General features: G+C 35.0%; 1 protein-coding gene across 2 annotated transcripts in view; it reads left to right on the top strand.

Moving 5' to 3' along the window:
• LOC149084900 (carbonic anhydrase-related protein 10-like) overlaps positions 1–20,907 on the top strand; it is a 287,957-nt gene that overhangs the window by 28,897 nt on the left and 238,153 nt on the right. The gene's annotated exons all lie outside the window — the stretch shown is intronic.

Genomic DNA, 20,907 nt, shown 5'->3' with positions numbered 1-20,907 from the left:
TGTTTCGTTTATAAAATGACGAAAAAGATTTGAGATCCATTCATAAATACTTCAGTTGTATAAAAAAATACATTTGTTTTTTATATAACTGAAGTATTTATGAATGCATATCAAATCTAAGTTGTATATCAATTATTTTTATATAACTTATAATTTTAAAAATTAAAAATTTAATTTTGAATAATATTTTTTTTGAGTCGATAAAATTTTTTTCACCATTTTATGAACTGAATAGTTTTCTTTATTTTGAATTATTCTTTGTTCGATTATTTTCATGCTATTTTATCATGCGCGCAAGCTGTTTTTTAGCATTTTCAAAGGTAGGAGACATCTTAAATGCGTAGCTTTGAATATGAGCAAAGGGTGCTTTAAACTTTCATTACTGCAGCCAGTCTAAAAATAACTCTGAATCACCTTTTCACATAAGGTTTTAGGTCATATTCTTTCCAATTTTTATATTTTTAATTTCCTTTTAGATTTCCTTAATTAACGACACCAATTCCTTGTTTGTTGCAGGGCATGAGTGGCTGTGATTTCACTAATTTGTTAGAATGTTTTGTTTGCATTTCTTTTGTTTTTTACCTTGAAGTTTGAAACCCAAATTGTATGTGTTACTATAGCTTGAATCACAAAGAAGGTAGTTATATATTTGTAAAGAATATTATTTTCCAATACCATGTTTTATGCCATTTTTGATGTTTCGATAAGGCCCTGTGTAAGCAGTAAAATTCAAAACAGACTTTTTGACTGACTTTTCCGGCATTCAATACGTGTCATTGACTATGAAAAAATATTAATTAAAAAATGAAATAATAATAAAAAATGAAAAAAGGAAATAATAACAAAAAATTAGAAAAAATGAAAAACAAATGAAAAATATAATGAAAAAAAGAATTATTAATGAAAAAGTGAAATAATAGAAAATGAAATAATAGAAAATGAAATAATAACAAAAAATAAAAAAAATGACTGAAAATATATAAATTAAGCAATTTAGGGTTAATATATGTATTTATTCTTGGAGAATAGACTGAATTCAACATTAAAAAAATAATAAAACACGTACAGTTTTATTAAGACCACAGAAATATGTTTCTTTATAATATAAAAATGTATCTCAAACCATACTGCAAGTTTTTATATAGGAATGAAGCGAAACAGGACGTTCCCTATATTCTTCTTGACAACTTTGGTAATCAATTCAATCGCTCTAGTATCCCCTGGTAAGATGGTGTCAAGCATCTGGAGAAGATAAATGTCTACCAGGGTTAACAATCAATCAGCAAAAGAGATTAATCTATCAAAAAAAAAAAAAAAAGGAGAAGGTCCCGATGAAATTAAAACACCAGATACCGTGACAGGGGAAAAGACCCTTTACATATATCGAACCGCCAAGGAAGTGTCATGGCCCATAAAATACAAAATATCGACTTTTTCGAGGTTAGGTCGATCACACTGTCTGCAACTAGAGCAGCTCTGAGAACAGGAAAAATGCTTCGAACTAGATTACCGTTCTACTCCAGTGAGCCTCCATAAAGATTCGAAGAAAATTACAGGATCATCATCAGTTATAATAATGAAGTATTCCGTTGAGCTTATGGAACAGGAGAAAAAAAAAACCCGGAGCATAACAGAAGGAAAAGTTCGTCGAACCAGGTATTGGAAAAACATTTACGAGACCCGTTACCGTGTACGAATATTTGGGAAGCGTCGTCGTCAACGTCGTATACAAACGCTTTCCTCCGTAAAAAGCAAAAATTTTTGTTCACGTAAATGAATTTGCCCCGCTTTCGTTTCTTTATACCAATACATTCCTTCATAAAATTATAGACTTTTTAAAACTGTTAATCCCCCGAGCCGAACGGGTCTACGAAGTATTAAATACCGCGTGTAAAAATACTTACGCTAGAGTAGGTCAAATATATTTTTTCATGTCTTTTGTTTTATCAACTTTGACTTACATCGTACATGGCCGCGTGGCCCTTGGGGTCATCTGATGTGGTCCGTGACCTCGGACATACCTAGTTTTGCAAAAACGAACTATGCAGCACATAAAAATATCACCAGAGTGACAGTGGTTCCACATGTCCGAGGTGGTCCGTGACTCATTTCCAGCTATATTGAGGGAACAGCGACATATTCACAGATCAGTTGAGTGACCCGCGGAGCATTTCAGATCACTTTAGAACGGCACATTTCCAGCTGATAGAAGTGACCCATGAAACATTTTCAGATCACTTGAGTGATCAGCGGCACACTTCCAGAGCACTTGAGTAACCCGTAGCACGTTTACAGATAATTTAAGTGATGCGTGGAACATTTCCAGATCACTAAAATGATCAACGGCACAGTTCCGAAGCACTTAAGCAGACCGCTGCACATTTACAGATCTTACCGGCAGAACATTCGCAGTTCACTTAGTGACTTGCGGCTCAGTTTCAGAGCACTTAAAGGGTCTACGGAACATTTTCAAATAGTTTAATAGCTCATCTCCAGATTACTTGAGTAACCTGCGATGGCATTGTTCCAGATCACTTTTTTCATATCATTAAAATAGCCTGCGCTTTCTAAAAGGTTGGTCAGCCTTGACTTGAGTCATGGATGTATAATATTGAATAAAACTGATTTAGAACTAGAAAACTGAGCGCCAATTCAAGGAAAAAGCGAATAATATGATCTGATGAATACTATTCTACGTTGATGGATATTTTCACACCTGTGTTACTCACAAATACAAATACAAAGCCCGCAACAGGCAGAAAGCCCAACGAGCTGGCTGAAAAAGAATATGCCAATAAAGAATATGTCGTGAAAAATATCTAAAATACAGCAACCCAAAAAAGAGACTTGTATAATTATGAGAAACATTATAATATACTGCCATAAAAAAAATGGTTGTCTTATCTAAGTGTGGATGGAGTCTCGATTTATCCCAACCTGAACATTCTTTCTGAACGTATTTTTTTTTAAACGTGTCTATTATGGTAGAATTCATGATACGTTTGAAAAGAACTTAGTGACTATTTTCAAAATACATTAGAAGAACTGAATGTAGGAAGTAGAGTAGGTAGTAGTAGGAATGTAGGAGTATACAAATACCACACAATATACCAAAATATAAATATACATACTGCCCATAAAAATTATGGTTGTTTCATCTAAGTATGGATAGCTTCTCGATTTATCCCAATACATTTATCGTATTTCTTTTTAAACGTGTCAATCGTGTTAGAATTCACGACCCCCGGAGGTAAGCTATTAGCAAATACACATACAAGGCCAAAACAGACTAAATGCCCAACGAGGTGGCTGAGAAAAAGATGGCAATGACAAATATGGATGTCATATATTTCCAAAATACAGCAACCCCCCAATTAAAAATGTAATTACAAAAACTAGAAACAATATAGTATATACATGATAAAATATTGTACAATGCCCATAAAATATATTTATGGTTGTCTTATTGGACATTCCATTTATGTATGGATATTCCATTTATTCACAACCCCTATAATATTTTGAAACCAAAATATTATAGAGACCTATATATATATATCTTTTGGTAAAATTTGGGTTCTCGTCATTGCATTGAAAGATGTATGGTATTTATAAATGAATCTCATGTCTGAGAAAAAAATATTGAAAAACATAATGCTGTCAGAAGCTTAATATGAAACAAGGCGTTCTCAAAATGAAGAGAACTTAGCAAAATTGATGAAAAAAAAAACTAATCAGCCGTTTTAATAGTTGATGATGGTGGAGTCATGGTAAATTTGCAAACGTCTCAAATGCAATATGCCTTCTCTGCCCTAGAACAGTCAAGCTGGACCGATGGAGGACAGGACAGTGTGAACTGATAAAAAATTCTTATTTTAAATGTTTAAATGGTTGAATGAAGCAAGCCAAAATGAATATAGAAATGCTAATGACAATAATCGAACAGATAAGTTTGGAAATAATGCAGTGAAATGGGCAGTGCGGCGATTGCAAACTATCGTAATTAGCAGGGTAGCAAAGCGTTGCACTCGGTTCTGTTTTGTTCTGTTCATGACTCCGGCCCGTCATGAAACGGCCCTTATTAAATAGCCTTGGCCAAACCTGAGGACTGACTCTCTCTCTCTCTCTCACACAAACACACACACAAACCTCTTGTATATGTATATTTTTTAAGTCCTTCCCCCAATAAATTAGAATTTTACAAGCTACGATAACGAAAATTTGCAAGAATGGTTAATGCTCTCAGTCCTCTCGGAATAAATTTTCATTAATTCATACGCATTAACGAAGATTTCTAACAGTACTTATATAAAGGAAACTTCGTGTTTAGGATGTGTTAATAATGGCAATTTTCGCTGAGTGATCGGCCGCGTATAATGAAAACCTATTCTTAAAACTTTCGCTCTTGTTATAGGAAAGTACCGAAGTTGTGTTTAGAGTGGATTTGAAGATTCCGTTTTTTTTCCAGTTATTTATTTATTTTATTTTTTTTTACAACGTCATTTCTCCATTCAACCGGCATTTTTCCCGACAAATCCTTTGATTGGATTTTTCGAAGGGGAATTTTAATCCTTCTTTGCATTTTTTTCTCTCTCTCGATCGTTTTTTTTCCTTAAAATAAAATAAAAAAAAATAAAATTTCGAACTTCCTAATTTTTCTCTCTTTGGTTTAAAATTTTTTATTATTTCATTTTTTTCAGTATCTCTTTTTCAAGTAAAATTTCCGGTTTTCTTATTATTTTTTTATAAGTGCTTCAATCAGTTTCCTTTATTTCTCGTTTAGCGGTATCCTTCTGTACCAGAGGCATGCATTGAAGGAAAAAAAATATATAAAACGTTTTCCACAAGATTTAATGTCTCTTATAAGAAATGGCGTCCCTAAGAAAAAGAGGAGAGGTTCGGGTAAGGGACTTCATCTGCATAAATACTTTGATGTTGCTGTACTGAAAGCATCGCTCTCTTACTGCTAGTAATGTACCTCCGAAGCTCTTTATTTAACAAATTACGCGCTGGCGTGCTGCTTGGTACGGCGTAAAGAAAGGTTTAAATTTTCCATTTTATTAGCGTTTGCAAAACAGGCTTTGATGGTCGCTAAACGTAAAATTTCCGTCACTTGATTAAATTTTCTTTAAAGAAATTTTTTGTGTGTGTGTGTGTGAGGAAACACCTTATCTTTGACTTTCTCTTAAAGGTTTTCCCCCTTTCATAAGGGTACTACTAAATATTGTTCTCCCTGAAGTCTTAAATATTGATGAGAAAAATAATTCAACCTTCCCTTTTTTCAATGGAAAAATTTTCTGATAAAAATAAAATGAGAAACAAAAAAAAAAAAAAAAAATTGACTACTAACTAAGGATGCTTTCGCGAAATAATAAATGTTGCATGATGAATATTCATTGCTTATAAACAGACTTAAATAAGTTGGACATTTACTATTTATGATATAACTATTTTTAAGCTGATCTTGCTTTTAAAATTTTCCTTAGAACAGGGGAGGCATATATGTTTTACGATATATTCGTGGTTTTTTGAAGTTATATATATGTATTCTACACATGAATCTTAAACTAGTTGTTGTTCCATTAGGTTTTGGTTATTCCATTGTCGAATGTAGAATAATCGAGAAATATACTTGGTGGAGAAATGAAAAGAATAATAACAAAACTAGAACAGTTGAATTTTCAATGGAGATTTTTGCGAGAAAGTCTCGGGATAAATATTGCGCTGAAAAATAAATCTTATAACGTGGAACCATTATTTTAACGATAAAATTAAAAATATATGAGTAAAATGGTGCGCTTAATATAGTATATAAACGTATTATTTCCAAAAACCGTATTTCTTTTGATTAGTATATCTCAAACCCTAGGGTAAAAAAAAAACGTGTAATAATTTGTAATTCATTTCCAAAGATAACCACATTTATATATAATAATACTGAAATTTGAATATTGAAAAGTTTTATAAATGAAATTCGAAAATTTACATGATAAAAAAGCTGAATATTTATCAATTCGGTAGAGATGTAATGAAACTCGAACTTCAAACATTAAAAAAATGTGTGTATAATTTTTGATTTTCATCAGTATATTCATTAATAATTACATACTTGATTAGTTTACAAAATTTTTCAATTGATAATATTATAACGATCGTTTACCGTAATTTTTTTGCATGATGCTTTTTTTATTAAATGCAAGAATGCAGAGTATGTATAATATGCATAAGTAAAGTTTCTTATGAATATTTATTCGTCTATACAGCGAGAGTGAAAAAAGCCCTAGAATATTGCTTTAAGATTTATGCTCATGCTTCTTAAAAATGCAATTGTGTCTTCAAGGCATTTTAGTTGAAGATGAAAGAAAATAACTTGATTACTTTTAAAACATACTATTATATTTATTGGTTATATATTAAACATACTGTATGATCTTTCATAATTCCATGTATAATATTAATTTTTTCGGGGTTTTTTTCAGCTAGAGATTTTTTTTAGTGTCAGACGAAATATTTTATATTTTTTAGTACATCAAGTGAATTAAATTTATCTGTAATTAATTGAAGCCAAAAGATTTCCATTTATATAACTAAAATCAATAAAGCTATTGACCATGCCAACTATGTATTAGAAAAGATGCACAAAGACATAAAAAGTAATGGAAAAAAATATAATGTACAGTATTAAGATAAAATCCGAATTAGTACATAATGGTGAGATTATTATTATATAAATCAACACACCCATAGAAATAATTAATCACAATATACGAAATGTTTGTAAAAAATTAGGTTTAAAATAATTATGACCTCAACACGTATCATGATCTGGTGTCAAAAGTTATTTTTGAATAGAAATATTATTTTCATGCAAATAATATTATTTATGATTATTTTGAGACCTCCACTTATTGTCTCTCTCCTATATAACAATATTATGAAGGGAACAGAAACGATATTTAATTCGATTTAACGAAAGAATTCATATTAAATGGTATCATGAAGAAGTCAGTTCAACCCTGTTATAAAAAATGACGAAATAAACAAGGCTCAGCGGATTAGGGCTATATGATAAGAGCTGTTTAGTTTCGTTAAATCCGTGGCGTCATAAGAACTTGGGTCCTTAAACCGAGGTTGACTGTATGTATATGTTACGGTCAAAGTCCGAAATCGGTCATTTCATGAATTGGCCAATTTCATTGCAAATGGACCCGGCCTATGGCCGAATTTCGGGCGTTGGCCAGCCAGTTCAAGAAGTGAGTGGAGATATCTGGCTGAAGTCTGAAAATAAAAGGCATAATTCGTGGTCATCGCCAAGTTGGAGTATTTTTTCGTGATATGTATGTCCCGCGTTAGCTGTAAAAACCCTAACGCGATCAAAGGAATCGAAATATCGATGTCTCAAATAATACCATTTTATGATACTACTCACGTAAATGCACTATCTTTCATATCACGCTTTCATCGTATATTATCGCATTTCAATATGATTTTTTTGTGTTGCTCTTTAAAACATGTACTATCGGACTAATAGTCATGGCCTTTCCCAACATAGCAAGGGTCTCTTTCGACCAGTCGCTTATATCTCTTCATTGAGACAGAGCGGCGGGTCATGATCTGGTCAGGAGGAGGACTACTAGTGAAAGGTGTTTATAGGGTCGTCCCCCGACTGCGAACGTGGCAACACGGTTGTACGGAAGCGTAACCCCGTAGGGCCCCGACATATGGAGCGGACACAGATCTTCATAACTATTCACACAAGAAAAAAATCATATCGCGGTAACGATGCGAATCATTTTTTCCTTCAAAATTTTGACAGAAAAACTAAACATCTATATTATTATATAAATAGTTTTTCTCCCAAATTTATTTTTTTTCCTGTCACAAATTTCTCTTTTGTTCTCTCACAAATTTCTCTTTTGTTCTCTCACAAATTTCTCTTTTGTTTCTCTTACAAATTTCTCTTTCTTCCCCTCGTCACATAGAGCTTACCTAATACAGCTTCTATATATAGCATATACGACTATGAAAAAAAATGAACGTGGCACCTAAAGTAACGTCTTGCATCAGCACGTCGAACATTGGCCATGAATCTCCAGCCATTTCGCGAATTGGCCTTCCAAAGCTCAAATCATTTCTGAAAATCGGACATGGGCTAAAACTCTCGGAAAATTTGCGAAGTGGCTGCACTTCGGGCTTTGGCCGTAACATACAGGGTGTCCTGTAAGTGCTAATGCTGCCTTTGTCTCATCAACCGTTTGTCGTAGAAGTATGGTTTCAATAATAAAAAAAAAATTCTCCAAATATGTTCGAAAATCACTCTGCGCCAGTTTTGAAAGTGAAAATACTGTGTTTCACAAAAAAAAATCGTACCTCTACGACAAGCGATTGATGAGATAAAGCCAGCATTACAGCACTTACAGGACACCCTGTATATAACACAATACCAATATCCATCCAGTTTAATCAAAACCACATCAGAACAAAAACACAAATCAACACTCTGATGTATTAAATAAACGTAATTTCCATGCTTTTGTATTCTTTCAGTAAATTTAATCAATCAATGTATGGATAAAAAAGTAACATTTTTATGAACAAGAAAGCTTTATTGGATAGATTTTAACGCTGGGGGAGAAAAAAATGTCTTCTCATCCATCGTATACATATAAGCAGGACATTATATCTCATAAAGTAAATACTGATGCTGAATTTCCATTGAAGAATTTTTCTTCTACGTTTTGTGTGCTTTTGACAGCAACGGAGCTGTTCTTGTCACTGAAGCTAAAGAAGAAACAACAACCTTAATGGAAAGACTTAAAATCTAAGAAAAATCCTAACCCATAAGAAAATAGAATAAAACCTTTTCTTACAGCAAAAAAAAAAGGATAAAAAAAATGCAAAAATGTTGAAACTCATAAAGCTTAAACACTTTCGAGAATTTTCTAGACCATTAGATTATTATTAATAGCCGAGAAACTTTCTGGAGAGTCAGGTAGTGGGCAATAAAGACCTTTAAAAAGATTCTTGTTCGCTTTTCTCCTTTTCACATAAAAGATGATTTAATTTTTTATTTTTTTTCATTTTTTAGGCAATCAATTTACTGAAACCCTGTTATTTGAGGGTATTTGAATTTGACAGAATAGCTTCAAAGCGTTTTGGGATGTTTTGTGAAAAATATTTATAATGAATATAAACACATTTTTTTCTTAACGTTATGTATCCAGTTGTTTTACGGTTTCACGCAACAAAAACAATGTATTTAATGTTTATCACGATAAAATAACATAATATGTGAAGATGTAATCAGCTGTCCCTTGGTAAAGTGTCTTGTATCTTATTTCTCAATAAATCTGCGGAAATCCTAGGATCTTATGAGACTATTCGTTTATCCGGTCACGTGTTAGTACTAATAGCATTGAGGAGCTGTGTGGAGATGAATTTCCGCTTCGTGGATACTTTCAAGAATTCGGTAAATTGCTTTTGTTTGAGGTCATGCAGTTTCATAAAAGTATCAGCTTTTTAGATGATGGAATATTCGTTCTGTGTCGAAAATGCTTTTGTATGGAAGGGACGCTCAAGGAAATAAGGAACGATGAAATTGTAATCCTGAATAATTAATATTTATTTACATTATACAGGGTGTTCTGTAAGTCCTAATGCGGCCTCTATCTCATTAACCGTTTGCAGTAGAGGTGTGGTTTGACTTTGACAAATGCTCAAAATGTGTTGAGAAATAACCTTGCACTGGTTTTGAGAGTGAAAATATAGTGTGTCACAAAATAACAACTCTAAATTTTTATATGGACGCATGTTGTTGTCCTGTCTGTCCTGAGCCTAACAAAAAAATTCCACGTTTCCAAGTGCAATTCGCTGAGCTATTTGAATTCCAAATTCAGAGAAAAGTTGGGAAAGAACAGCATAAAGTAACGGACAACGCTTCTTTTCCTCATTTATGCTGCTTTTGCATAAATTTCCCTGTTTTTTTACACAAATTAGAGACGTGGAATTTTTTTGGGTTCAAGAGATATAGGGAAATAACTTTCTAATTGAGTTTTTTATGACAAGGTTCTCATATGACAACTTAGATTTTTTTTTATTTTGTGACAGTGTATTTTCACTCTCAAAACTGGTGGAGGGTGATTTTCGAACACAATTTGAGCATTTTTTAAATCGGAACCATTCCTCTGCGACGAACAGTTGATGAGACAAATGCCGCAGAAGGACTTGCAGGACATACTGCATGCAGGGTCACCATAGTCAAATTGACGCAGCTCCAAGTTAGATATCTCGATCTAACATCCACGGATATTGATAATAATAGTGAAGATATAAGGGAAAGGATTCCGCAGAAAGGCAAAGTTTAAAAATTTACCGATAGGGGATGTTGATCTAAGCAATGATTTCTTAAACTAGACAGTCAAAACAATTACAGTGATGAAACTGAATTGACATCTTGTCTTTTATCCAGGAATTTCCGCATGTACAACCTGTTACAATAAATGTAATGAATTGGTTACTATACATAATATCCAGTTATGCATACTTACCAATCGTCTTGGTAAGTTTGAAAATTTTATTACTTTTACCGGAGATTATGCATAATACTCAAGCGTCGTTGGTAAATTTGGTAAATTCTCAAAAAATTATCACTTTTACCGGCGATAACCACGTGTCTTTGATAAATTTGATAAATACTTGAAATTTACCTCCTTTATTTGTGATTATGCATAATAAACTAGTGTAATTAAAGAATTTGATGAATATGAAAAAAAATTCAAATGAGCCTAGTATGTGTGATGAATATAGTCGGAACCCGATATAATGACAACAAATTTTACGATCATACCCCGATATAATGATACAATGTATGTATGAATTATCATGTCTAGTATATCATATAGTACGATTTATCATGCTTATGAACGACGCTACACTTGGTTGTTATAAATAATCACTTTCAAAAGTGATTGATTTAGGGGAAATTTATGAAATTCACCAACGACGCTTGTGTACCATGCATATTTGCCGGTAAAAGTGATTGAATTGGGCGAAGGTGAAATTCACCAAACTTACCAAAATGTCCTGTAATTATGCATAATAACCAGATTTGTCATATTTACTATATCATATCGACAGCTCTGGTCGACCGAGAATTGCATCCTAGATACCGCATTCTATACAGTCGTATGAAGCAATATCTCGGAAAAACTGTTCTTCACATCCCGTGCGAAATTATCTTTCAGGAAATCACCAAGTTCAGAAAATCACCGAGCCAGATCTTGCATTTATAAATACTCATAGTAAAATGTCGAGTATATACAGAAAGCGTGGCGGCTATTCAATATCATTCTTATAAGCATTAATCCCTTTATAATCACGGACATATTTCGTCCGAATTCCAGTGAAATAAATTGAATCCAGTTATCTGTGCTTTCTTTTCACTCTATTCATCATCGAGAAGCTTTATTGTAACCCTCTGTATCTTTCTTCTTTATACATGTAAGAGCGAAAGAGAACACGTATGGTGAGGGTGAAAAAATAATCTTCTTCAGTTTTCACTCTTTTTTCTATTTATTTATTTTTATTCTATTTCTTCCATTTTTTTCTTTCCTCTTCTTTTCCCTTCTTCTAACGTGCGGTTAGGTTAGGACAAGGTTACCATATATATCGCCGTTTCGTTAAAAGGAGATAATCCAATTTTTTTTTTCAAATACAATACTTTATTAGTCAGAAATGAGGAATACAGAAAAAAGGGGAGAGAAAAAAAAATTACCAAGGAGCCAAATGACCCTTACTGGCAATCACAATTTACAATTTGCTGGCAAAAGCCTGTAAGCGAAGAGGTTAAAAGAGCATCGCGACTTCAAAGCTCGACGTACTGCTTTAAAATTTGTCGTACTGGTATAACTGTGTGGAACGCATTCCATCTTGTAGAAAATACCGTTCTGGCGTTATCTTTACTGATGCCCCCTGCATAGAGAATTTGGCGCTTTTGTAGCATACGTAGCCAAAAATTTGCTTTCAGTTGCGTTTTATGTAAATTCTTTGCTACGTATGCCCCCTATCGGAGGATTTAAATAATTAATTTCTTTTTATTGATCGGAATCCCCTACTTTCTACGTCTTTGTCAATTTCCTCACGAAAAATCGTGCATTCCCAGATGGTTTATCGAGCTACAGATGGCATTGGGTACTGTCAGTTCAATTATCGCCAACCTTTATTATTCAGAAAAAATCTCGCGTACAATCAATTATTCATCAAAACCAACTAAGCACAAAATATTTGATAAAAAATGTATAGTTTCGTGAACAATATGGAGGCAAAAATGATTAATGCAAGTATTGTGTGTCATCGATGTATTATTCAATAAGTTGTCCACATTATTCTTTACTCATCTCGCAGTAATGAGCATAGGTATGTAAAAATAACAATTTAGGAATAAGGAATACACGGAAGAATTGAATAAATAAGATGATGGGTATATAGAATTTAACTAAAATAAAGATTGAAAATTCCATTTTAACGCAAATATTGTCAGAATACTTACAAGCCTTATGTCTAAATTGTTTTTTTATTGATTACTCAGTCGAGTTATGAATATACGGTTTACGGAAACATTACGCTCTGACATTTTGCCCCTAGCTCGTTTCGCCTACCCTGACTGTATGAGCGACCAAGCACTCACATGGGTGACCATGTGAGTGCCTGTGTGAATGACCAAGTGAGCGACTAAGCGAGTTGGACATTCAGCCCGGATATTTCACACCCGACATTTCACCCCTTGTACAAATATTATGCGATTTAAGTCTTGGTCATTCACTCAATCATACAGTTACCCATACTCACATACTCATACGGTCACTCACTAATGTCACTCCTTTAGTCCCTCATACGGTCATTCATCCAGTCATTCACTTGGTCACTCATGTGGTCACTCATGTGGTCACTCATGTGGTCACTCATGTGGTCACTCATGTGGTCACTCACTTGGTCACTCATGTGGTCACTCACTTGGTCATTCATATAGTCACTCATACGGTGTTGCATATTTAAAGTCTATTTAAAGTTAAAGCCGTTTATATCTACGAGAGTTTAGAGTTTCTTGTGTGGCAACGAGGGAGGAGTTCTGTAATCTCTCTCTAAGAATATGTCTATGGTCTCTCCTGGGCGAGTTTTATTATAAATACATATTGAAAACTAAACATACTGTCACTCACTTGATCATTCACATGATCATGCCATATAGTCACTCGCACTCATTGCCGTACGAAAAGGGAGGGGTTGAGCGAAGATTACAGTGTTATTTTGAAGGAAAAAACGTAAACCCTCCTCAGAAGGAAAAAAATCTGAAATCCCCCGAGAAAATTCTGCGTACGCCTAAGCTCACACTCACATTCATTCGGTCACTTACATGGTTACTCATACGGTTACGCACACGATCACTCATATGATCACTCACATGGTTATTCACTCAACCATAGTCACTCACACACTGATATGGTCGCTCACTTGGTAATTCATTATCGTTAACGTAGTTTTTCATACTATCACTCGGTCATTCATACGGTCACTCACTCAGTCAATCACACACTCATTTGGTCGCTCATACAGTCACTCACATAGTCAGTCCCACATACGGTAAGGGAAGGCGAAATGTCAGGTGCGAAATTTCCTTAGGCGAAACGTACCAGGGGTGAAATATAGAGACGAAATTTCTGGATCCATGAATATACACGCCAAAATGTATAAAAAAAAGAGTCATTTTCATATAATTTGCCAAAGACCCATTGACTCACTTTTTTTTCAATCTTCTGTCGTTTTTCCGTTACGCGGAACAATATATTGAAACTTGTAAAACCAATTTCTCATCTGCACACAGTTCTCGCACACAAAAGAATCCACATTGTAAGAATCTTCAGTGATCTCGAAATTTAAATCACAAAATTCATCATAATTTCCGTTCGAACGAGACCGAGCGCTACTGTATAGTATGGAGATTATTTTCTCTTCGCAAGACACTTCTGAAAAATCTCAACAACGGCATTCGTACGTTAGTGGAATGTTTATTGGTGTTTTTAACAGTAAACCTTTATGAACATCTGGAGCTCCCTCCCGGTTCAAAATCCGGTTGCAATAAATGATATTGAATATTTTTTACGCTCCCCGCTTTTATCCGATACATTGGATCAAATTGGGAGCTTTACCTCGCACTTTTTCTTTCTCTTATCCGATGGCGGGTCGTTTGAGAGTAAACCTTTTTTATTAGCACCTGAAAAGGATCTCCCCCCACCTACGAACCTTATGTATTAGGGCTACTGTGCTGAAGCAACTAGAGCGAATTCGACCATTTATAACCTGCTCTTGAATTCCGCGTAGAAATAACTTGATTGACTGGAATTATTCCCTGGTGTGAGCCGGGACATAAAAAGCAACGATTTGCGGCTCGAGGACTCCATCAGTACTTATTTGAAATTCTTCTCGTTGCAGCTGTTTCATGGAAAAAGCAGATTGCTGCTCTACTGGACTAGTAAAAATGTTAACATTTCTATTCCTCTCTTTTCTTTTTTTTTTAGCAGATAACACTCATAAAAAGAGATTTAGTTTATTTTGTTCTCATCGCATTGGCTCTAGAGATTACTACCAAATCGATTGTGAACTTTTATTCCTTTTTATATCTGAACGACAACAATCGAATGAGAAACTTCTAATGAGATATGAACCATGTTTATCAATTTTTTTTTTCGCAAATGTATTCGATTGAATTCAAGAACCCTTTCTGATTCGAAGTTATGTTATCAAATTCTATTACTGGAAATGTGCATCATCTGAGGGATTCTACCTATAAAAAGCCTTCAACTAAGAATGGTATAGATATATTGATTGTGTGTGTTATACATCAAATATATGGTCTGCATAATAGGTATTAACTGAGTAAAAAATAACACGAACAACACCAGCATTACATTTTAAAGATGTTCATATGATTTAAAAAATATTATTTCGTCTAGAGCAGGGGTTCTTAACCTATGTCACAACCCAAGCTCCGCTCGCAGGGGCTTACAAATACAAATACAAATACAAATACAACGCCACAACAGGCAAAATGCCCAACGAGGTGGCTGATAAAAAGATGCCCATAAAAATATGGTTGTCATATATTTCAAAAATACAGCAACCCAATTAAAAATGCAATTACAAACAATATGCAGTATATACACATGATAAAATATTATGCAATGCCCATAAAGAATACTTATGGTTGTCTTATTCTAAGAATGGATAGCTTCTCGATTTACCCCAACATGTTTATCGTATTTCTTTTTAAACGTGTCAATTGTGTTACAATTTACTACCTCCGGGGGTAAGCTATTCCATTTATTAACAACCCTATTAGAGAAAAATTCCCTGCGACACCATAACCTTGTATTGTCCCTCACCAATCGATACTGGTGTCCCCTTGTAAAAGCAGTCGATTGGCGGTGTACTAAAAGTTCATGGTCCATCCTATCCATCCCATTGAAAATTTTGAACACTTCGATCATATCTCCTCGACACCTGCGTTCATCCAATGTAAACATATTCAAAAAATGAAGTCTCTCTTCATAACTCAAGCCCTGTGTGCCAATAAGGACACGCGTAGCTCTTCTCTGCACCCCTTCAACCAAGTCTATGTCCCTCTGTAGGTATGGTCTCCAAAACCTTACAGCATACTCCAGTCCAGGACGAACTAAGCCTCGAAAAAGCGGAAGAATGACTTTAGGAGAACGCGAAGAGACCTTTTTGAAAATGAGACCAAGCATTCTATTCGCTTTTTTGACAACCGCTGAACAATGTTCAGAAAACCTAAGTCGCTCGTCAATGAGAATTCCCAAATCGGTGACTCTAGTTGTATTTGTATTTGTATTTGTATTTAATTTTTTTTCTTTTTAAATTTTTAAAATTATTTAAAAATATAAATATCTGAAATATTATTTTAAATATTTGTTATTTTTTTAAATTTTTTAACTGTTAATTTTTTTAAACTTTAAAAAAAATACTTTTATTAAACAACGTTATCCACGTACGGTGTTCACTCAGGGCCGGATTAAGACGTTTGAAGACCCTAGCACTTGAATATTTTTGGTGGTTCCCCCGATACCTACAAGTTTATTTTACTCGATATTCAGTCTATAAACTGAAAAAATGAAATTTTATATTTCAGAAGTGAGACTAATCTAAGGATGGGATTTCACTCTAAAAGGTTTATGAAATTTATTTTATAAAACTTGAAAATTGTAACCGAGATTACGAGAGATGTATCGTTCAAATCAACTTATACAAATATGCAAACGCTAAGGCCAAAACACATAAAATGCCCAACGAGTTGGCTGAAAAAAAGATGCCCATAAAAAATATAGATGTCAAATATATATCTAAACTATATCAAAAATACAGGGATTCTTGAGCTATATATGGGGGTCACGACACAAACCTAATTGGCAGTGGCTTCCGAGATGGGTCGTACAAATTGCTTACAGCCAGGACGATAAGACCAAGTCGATAAGATACTCTCCTAAAGTACCAAAATATGTTTAGAGGAGTCGCGAGTTCACCCGATTCGTCCTTTTCAGAAACTTTCCTGACGCGGGGTTGCAACAGAAAACGGCGATAAAATAACTACAGAAAACGATTGCTACCACAGGGGGTTAAGCGCACCCCCTGCACCGAGGATTAAGCGCACCAACCTCTCGCTGAGTATTAAAAAAGCAAAATGTCAAACGTTGCTGTTCGGAATCAGCAATAAATTATAGGCACCGGTGTAATTAGCCCTCGTGTGCAGAAAATGACCATGGTGCCACAAAAATGGTCAAAATGATCAAACTCACACTGTCAGGGATTCTTGAGCTATGGGTCATGGTCCAAACTTGGATCGCAGTGGCTTCCTAAATGAGTCGCACCTAGTCCTGCTATAAATGCACTTACAGCATAATTAGTTTGAATTATTTAAAAAATAAAAGTCCCATGGGTCGCGAAGCTTATCTTGCTGTTGGTGTTTTGGGACGCGACTGGAAAGGGTCAACAACCCCTATCTAGAGAATAGTTTGCTGAACTTTTTGTTCCATTGGCCCTTTCTTGAATCCTTTTTTTTTTCTCATCGCCCCAACCCTCAACTTACGTCAAGCCATAGGATCGTACGCTAAACCCATAGTTCCTTCCACCCCCGCACTGAACCATTCCGTCTCTCACTGGGGGAAGATATTGTCCACTTTGGGAGACACTGAGCTAGAGGTCAATGCCGTTCATAATTTTGCTGATAATTAATTAATTCAATCAGGTTGGTGGCAATTGATTCGCGTTCGAAGAGTGATGAGTATGAGAGACGAAGAAAAGATGTAATGACATGGTGTCGCGGGGTGTGTCACGACACAATATAATCAAAAATAAGATGCACAAATACACAAATACTGAAGATGCATTGTCGTTGTACAATTAACATTAAATTTACATTTAATGTTAAATTTAATGTTACCGCACATTAACTTTTGATTTAATTTCTTAAGCTTCACACATTTTACGATTACGATTCGATACTGTATGCACTCCCCCCAGACAAAACAGAATAATTGTAAGAGAATAATATGAAGAGAGACTTCATTTTTTGAATATGTTTACATTGGATGAACGCAGGTGTCGAGGAGATATGATCGAAGTGTTCAAAATTTTCAATGGGATGGATAGGATGGACCATGAACTTTTAGTACACCGCCAATCGACTGCTTTTACAAGGGGACACCAGTATCGATTGGTGAGGGACAATGCAAGGTTATGGTGTCGCAGGGAATTTTTCTCCAATAGGGTTGTTAATAAATGGAATAGCTTACCCCCGGAGGTAGTAAATTGTAACACAATTGACACGTTTAAAAAGAAATACGATAAACATGTTGGGGTAAATCGAGAAGCTATCCATTCTTAGAATAAGACAACCATAAGTATTCTTTATGGGCATTGTATAATATTTTATCATGTGTATATATTGTTTGTAATTTGTGTTAATTGCATTTTTAATTGGGTTGCTGTATTTTTGAAACATATGACAACCATATTTTTATGGGCATCTTTTTATCAGCCACCTCGTTGGGCATTTTGCCTGTTGTGGCGTTGTATTTGTATTTGTATTTGTATTTGTAATAAGAAAACATTGGTCACTCACCACTTTTTATTTCACTTATGTGATGATGCAGTCTACATCATCGACTTGGATTCGCCGACTCTCCCTGGGATTAATTAAAAGCACGCCATTGAACCCACCAGCATAGTAGAAAATCTATAAACGCCTCAGCGCTTTCCACTATATTTAGTGGAGCATGTTCAGGGAGTGTGTATTTTCTATCCTACAGAAAAAGGCAAGAGACTTCACTTTCGGTTTCTTTGTTCGGCTTTCTATATATCTGATTAGTTGAGGTAGGCACGTGATTTTATTGTCACCTTACGATTTTTCGAGAGGATGATGTCATGATGTCACTCTCCGCCATCCATACGAATGTTTTTAACAGTTGGCTGATGCGAAGATATATTCAGGAAAGAGAGAAAATTCGACTGCACTTGTGGGGAATCGAACCAGCAAATACTAGAGATAGAAGACCTCCACACGCTGCTTGTGACGTCAGTAAGTAGTCAATTTTGCCTTAGAATATTCAGGGGACAAAAATTCCCTGTTCGTGCCAGTATCATCATTGTGCGGAAAAGAAATGATTGGGCTCAGAATTGGCGATTTCTATGATCCACATCCAATCACCGTGCGGTCTTTGTGAGGCAACCAGGAAGATTCTACGCCAAAATAAGAAGAAACGAAATAGGATGCTGTATTTCAAAACTTGCTAGGTAGTCTGAATGACGTTTATGGCAACAGTGTGGAGACCTGTGCGGTGCTGATCGAACCCATGTCCTTTCACTTTCCGGGTGAACGCCCTAGACCACTAGACTACAGAGGCACCGAATAAACGAATATCTCAATCTTTCTTTGGAGCTCGTATGCACTAAACGGGACCGTACATGGACGGTCGAACCTAACTCAAGCCAAAGCTCTTTGCATATGCACCGTCGAATGGTTGATAGCACATATCGCAACAAATCCGTCTTAAAAATGTATTTCTTTTTGGTTAAATGTGTTGTTGTGCACTCTCAATAAACACCCTCTAATGTCTTCGCTATTTGTTCTTTACACCTTTGTTTATTCGACCGCACATTCTATGATCAAAAATACTTGTTTAGGTGTCCTATATCGCCTCTTATAGTATCTCTCATGAATTTAGAATCACCCTGTATATTCCGGAATAAAAATGAGTTCTCGATAAAATTGATACTAGGTTGATTGCTTTTGTATGGGTTCATTTAATACAGGTCTTAGTAAGAGCATTAGTTCTTTCTACAAGTTCCAAATACATACGAAGTCCCAAAAGCAAAGAAGAGAAAGGATGTACGAGTTGTTTTTGAGGATATCCGTTTCGATTGAAAAATAGGAAATCTATCTTTCCAAAAAAATCATCTCTTGATACCTTTAGTTCTATCAAAAGGGAAAAAATATATAAGAGTGTAAAAATATAGAAATGCGTGTCTGCTGAGTTTCGGTGCTAAGTATCACTATTGTTATTGATACACTTTATCCCAAGATGGAACATAAATTGACCACGGGAAATCGATGTTTTTAGCTGCTGTCCCTTACTGCACGCGCAATAGCTGGAAAAAAAGTTCGTGTTATTTATATACGCGATGGTCATTCTACCTATAAATAGCTATAGAACTCACAGACTTTTTTTGTGCCATGCTTGCAATATCTCGATGTGGCAGATCAAAATTAGTAAATATATGATATATGTATAGGATATTTTTTATATCCAAATTTTTAGATACGTGAAAGCACGAAGAAGATATTTTTATGTATGATTTGTGCACAGCGTTTTGTTATCGTGGCTTTTCAAGAAATATCATTTTCAAAATTAATGAGTAATAAAATTTTTTGTGTGTAAATTAAATTTTGATGTTGAAAAGCGGAATACAAAGTTGAAATTGAGCAGTTATACGTTTCTCCGAGCTATTCTGTATATTCCTTTACCGGCCTGTTGCAAACTGCGTGTGTTGTTTCATTGCATTAAGTGTTTCCTTTGCGTAAAGCGATGCGTGCGAGAGTAAAATGAAGAACGTGCTGCTGGAGAAAAGTAAGAAAGTGGATAATATACAAAAAAACGAGATGCGCTTTCTTTTTCTATTTTATTATGTTTGTAGGGAAACATATGAAATGGCTACATTCAGGTACGATGTCTGAGGTGGAAATAGCATCCATCTCAACAGCAGCGAGAGCCTCTATTTTGAGAGGAAATAACAAACTTTCTTTCTCTCTTGCTCTGTGTGTTCATTTGCACAGCCAGATATCCCAGTGAGAATGACAACTTTCCGAGAAACTAATTTTCTTCCATTTTATCACCGCATTCACGTGAGGCATTGCTTACCCGAGTCACGTCATATGCGAAGGCGAATGAGGCGTCCGTCGTTGCTGGATGGAAAGCACTTCGGTCCCTAATGATGCGCTTGGTCACGTTTAGCATGGGCCGTGACAGCACGCTCTCTTTGTAGGACCAAAACCTACAGACTTCTGATTGAATGGATGGGCTGTGGACGAAGAAAAGAGGTGTGGAACAAGTGGGAACGATGTGATGCAGACTGCTGTTGACCACGGCTATTTACACTAATTATCTTATTAGGAAAGAGCTGACGTTGGTTGATGGATAGGGTCACGTTAGTTACACCAACAGCGTCATTAATCCGCAGGTTCTTAATAAAGTATTAGCACAACCATGTGGGTGGGCGCATTCTTTAAGCACTGATGCTCAATGTTTCATCAAATATGCAAATAGAACATGAAAATTTGTT

Source organism: Pholcus phalangioides, unplaced genomic scaffold (assembly GCF_987345545.1).
Source record: "Pholcus phalangioides strain wild (caught in Gottingen) unplaced genomic scaffold, Ppha-v1.0 ptg000007l_1, whole genome shotgun sequence".
NCBI classification, from domain to species: Eukaryota; Metazoa; Arthropoda; class Arachnida; order Araneae; family Pholcidae; genus Pholcus; species Pholcus phalangioides.
The sequence above is the reverse complement of the archived record's forward strand: the minus strand, read 5'-3'. Positions and strand labels throughout refer to the sequence as shown.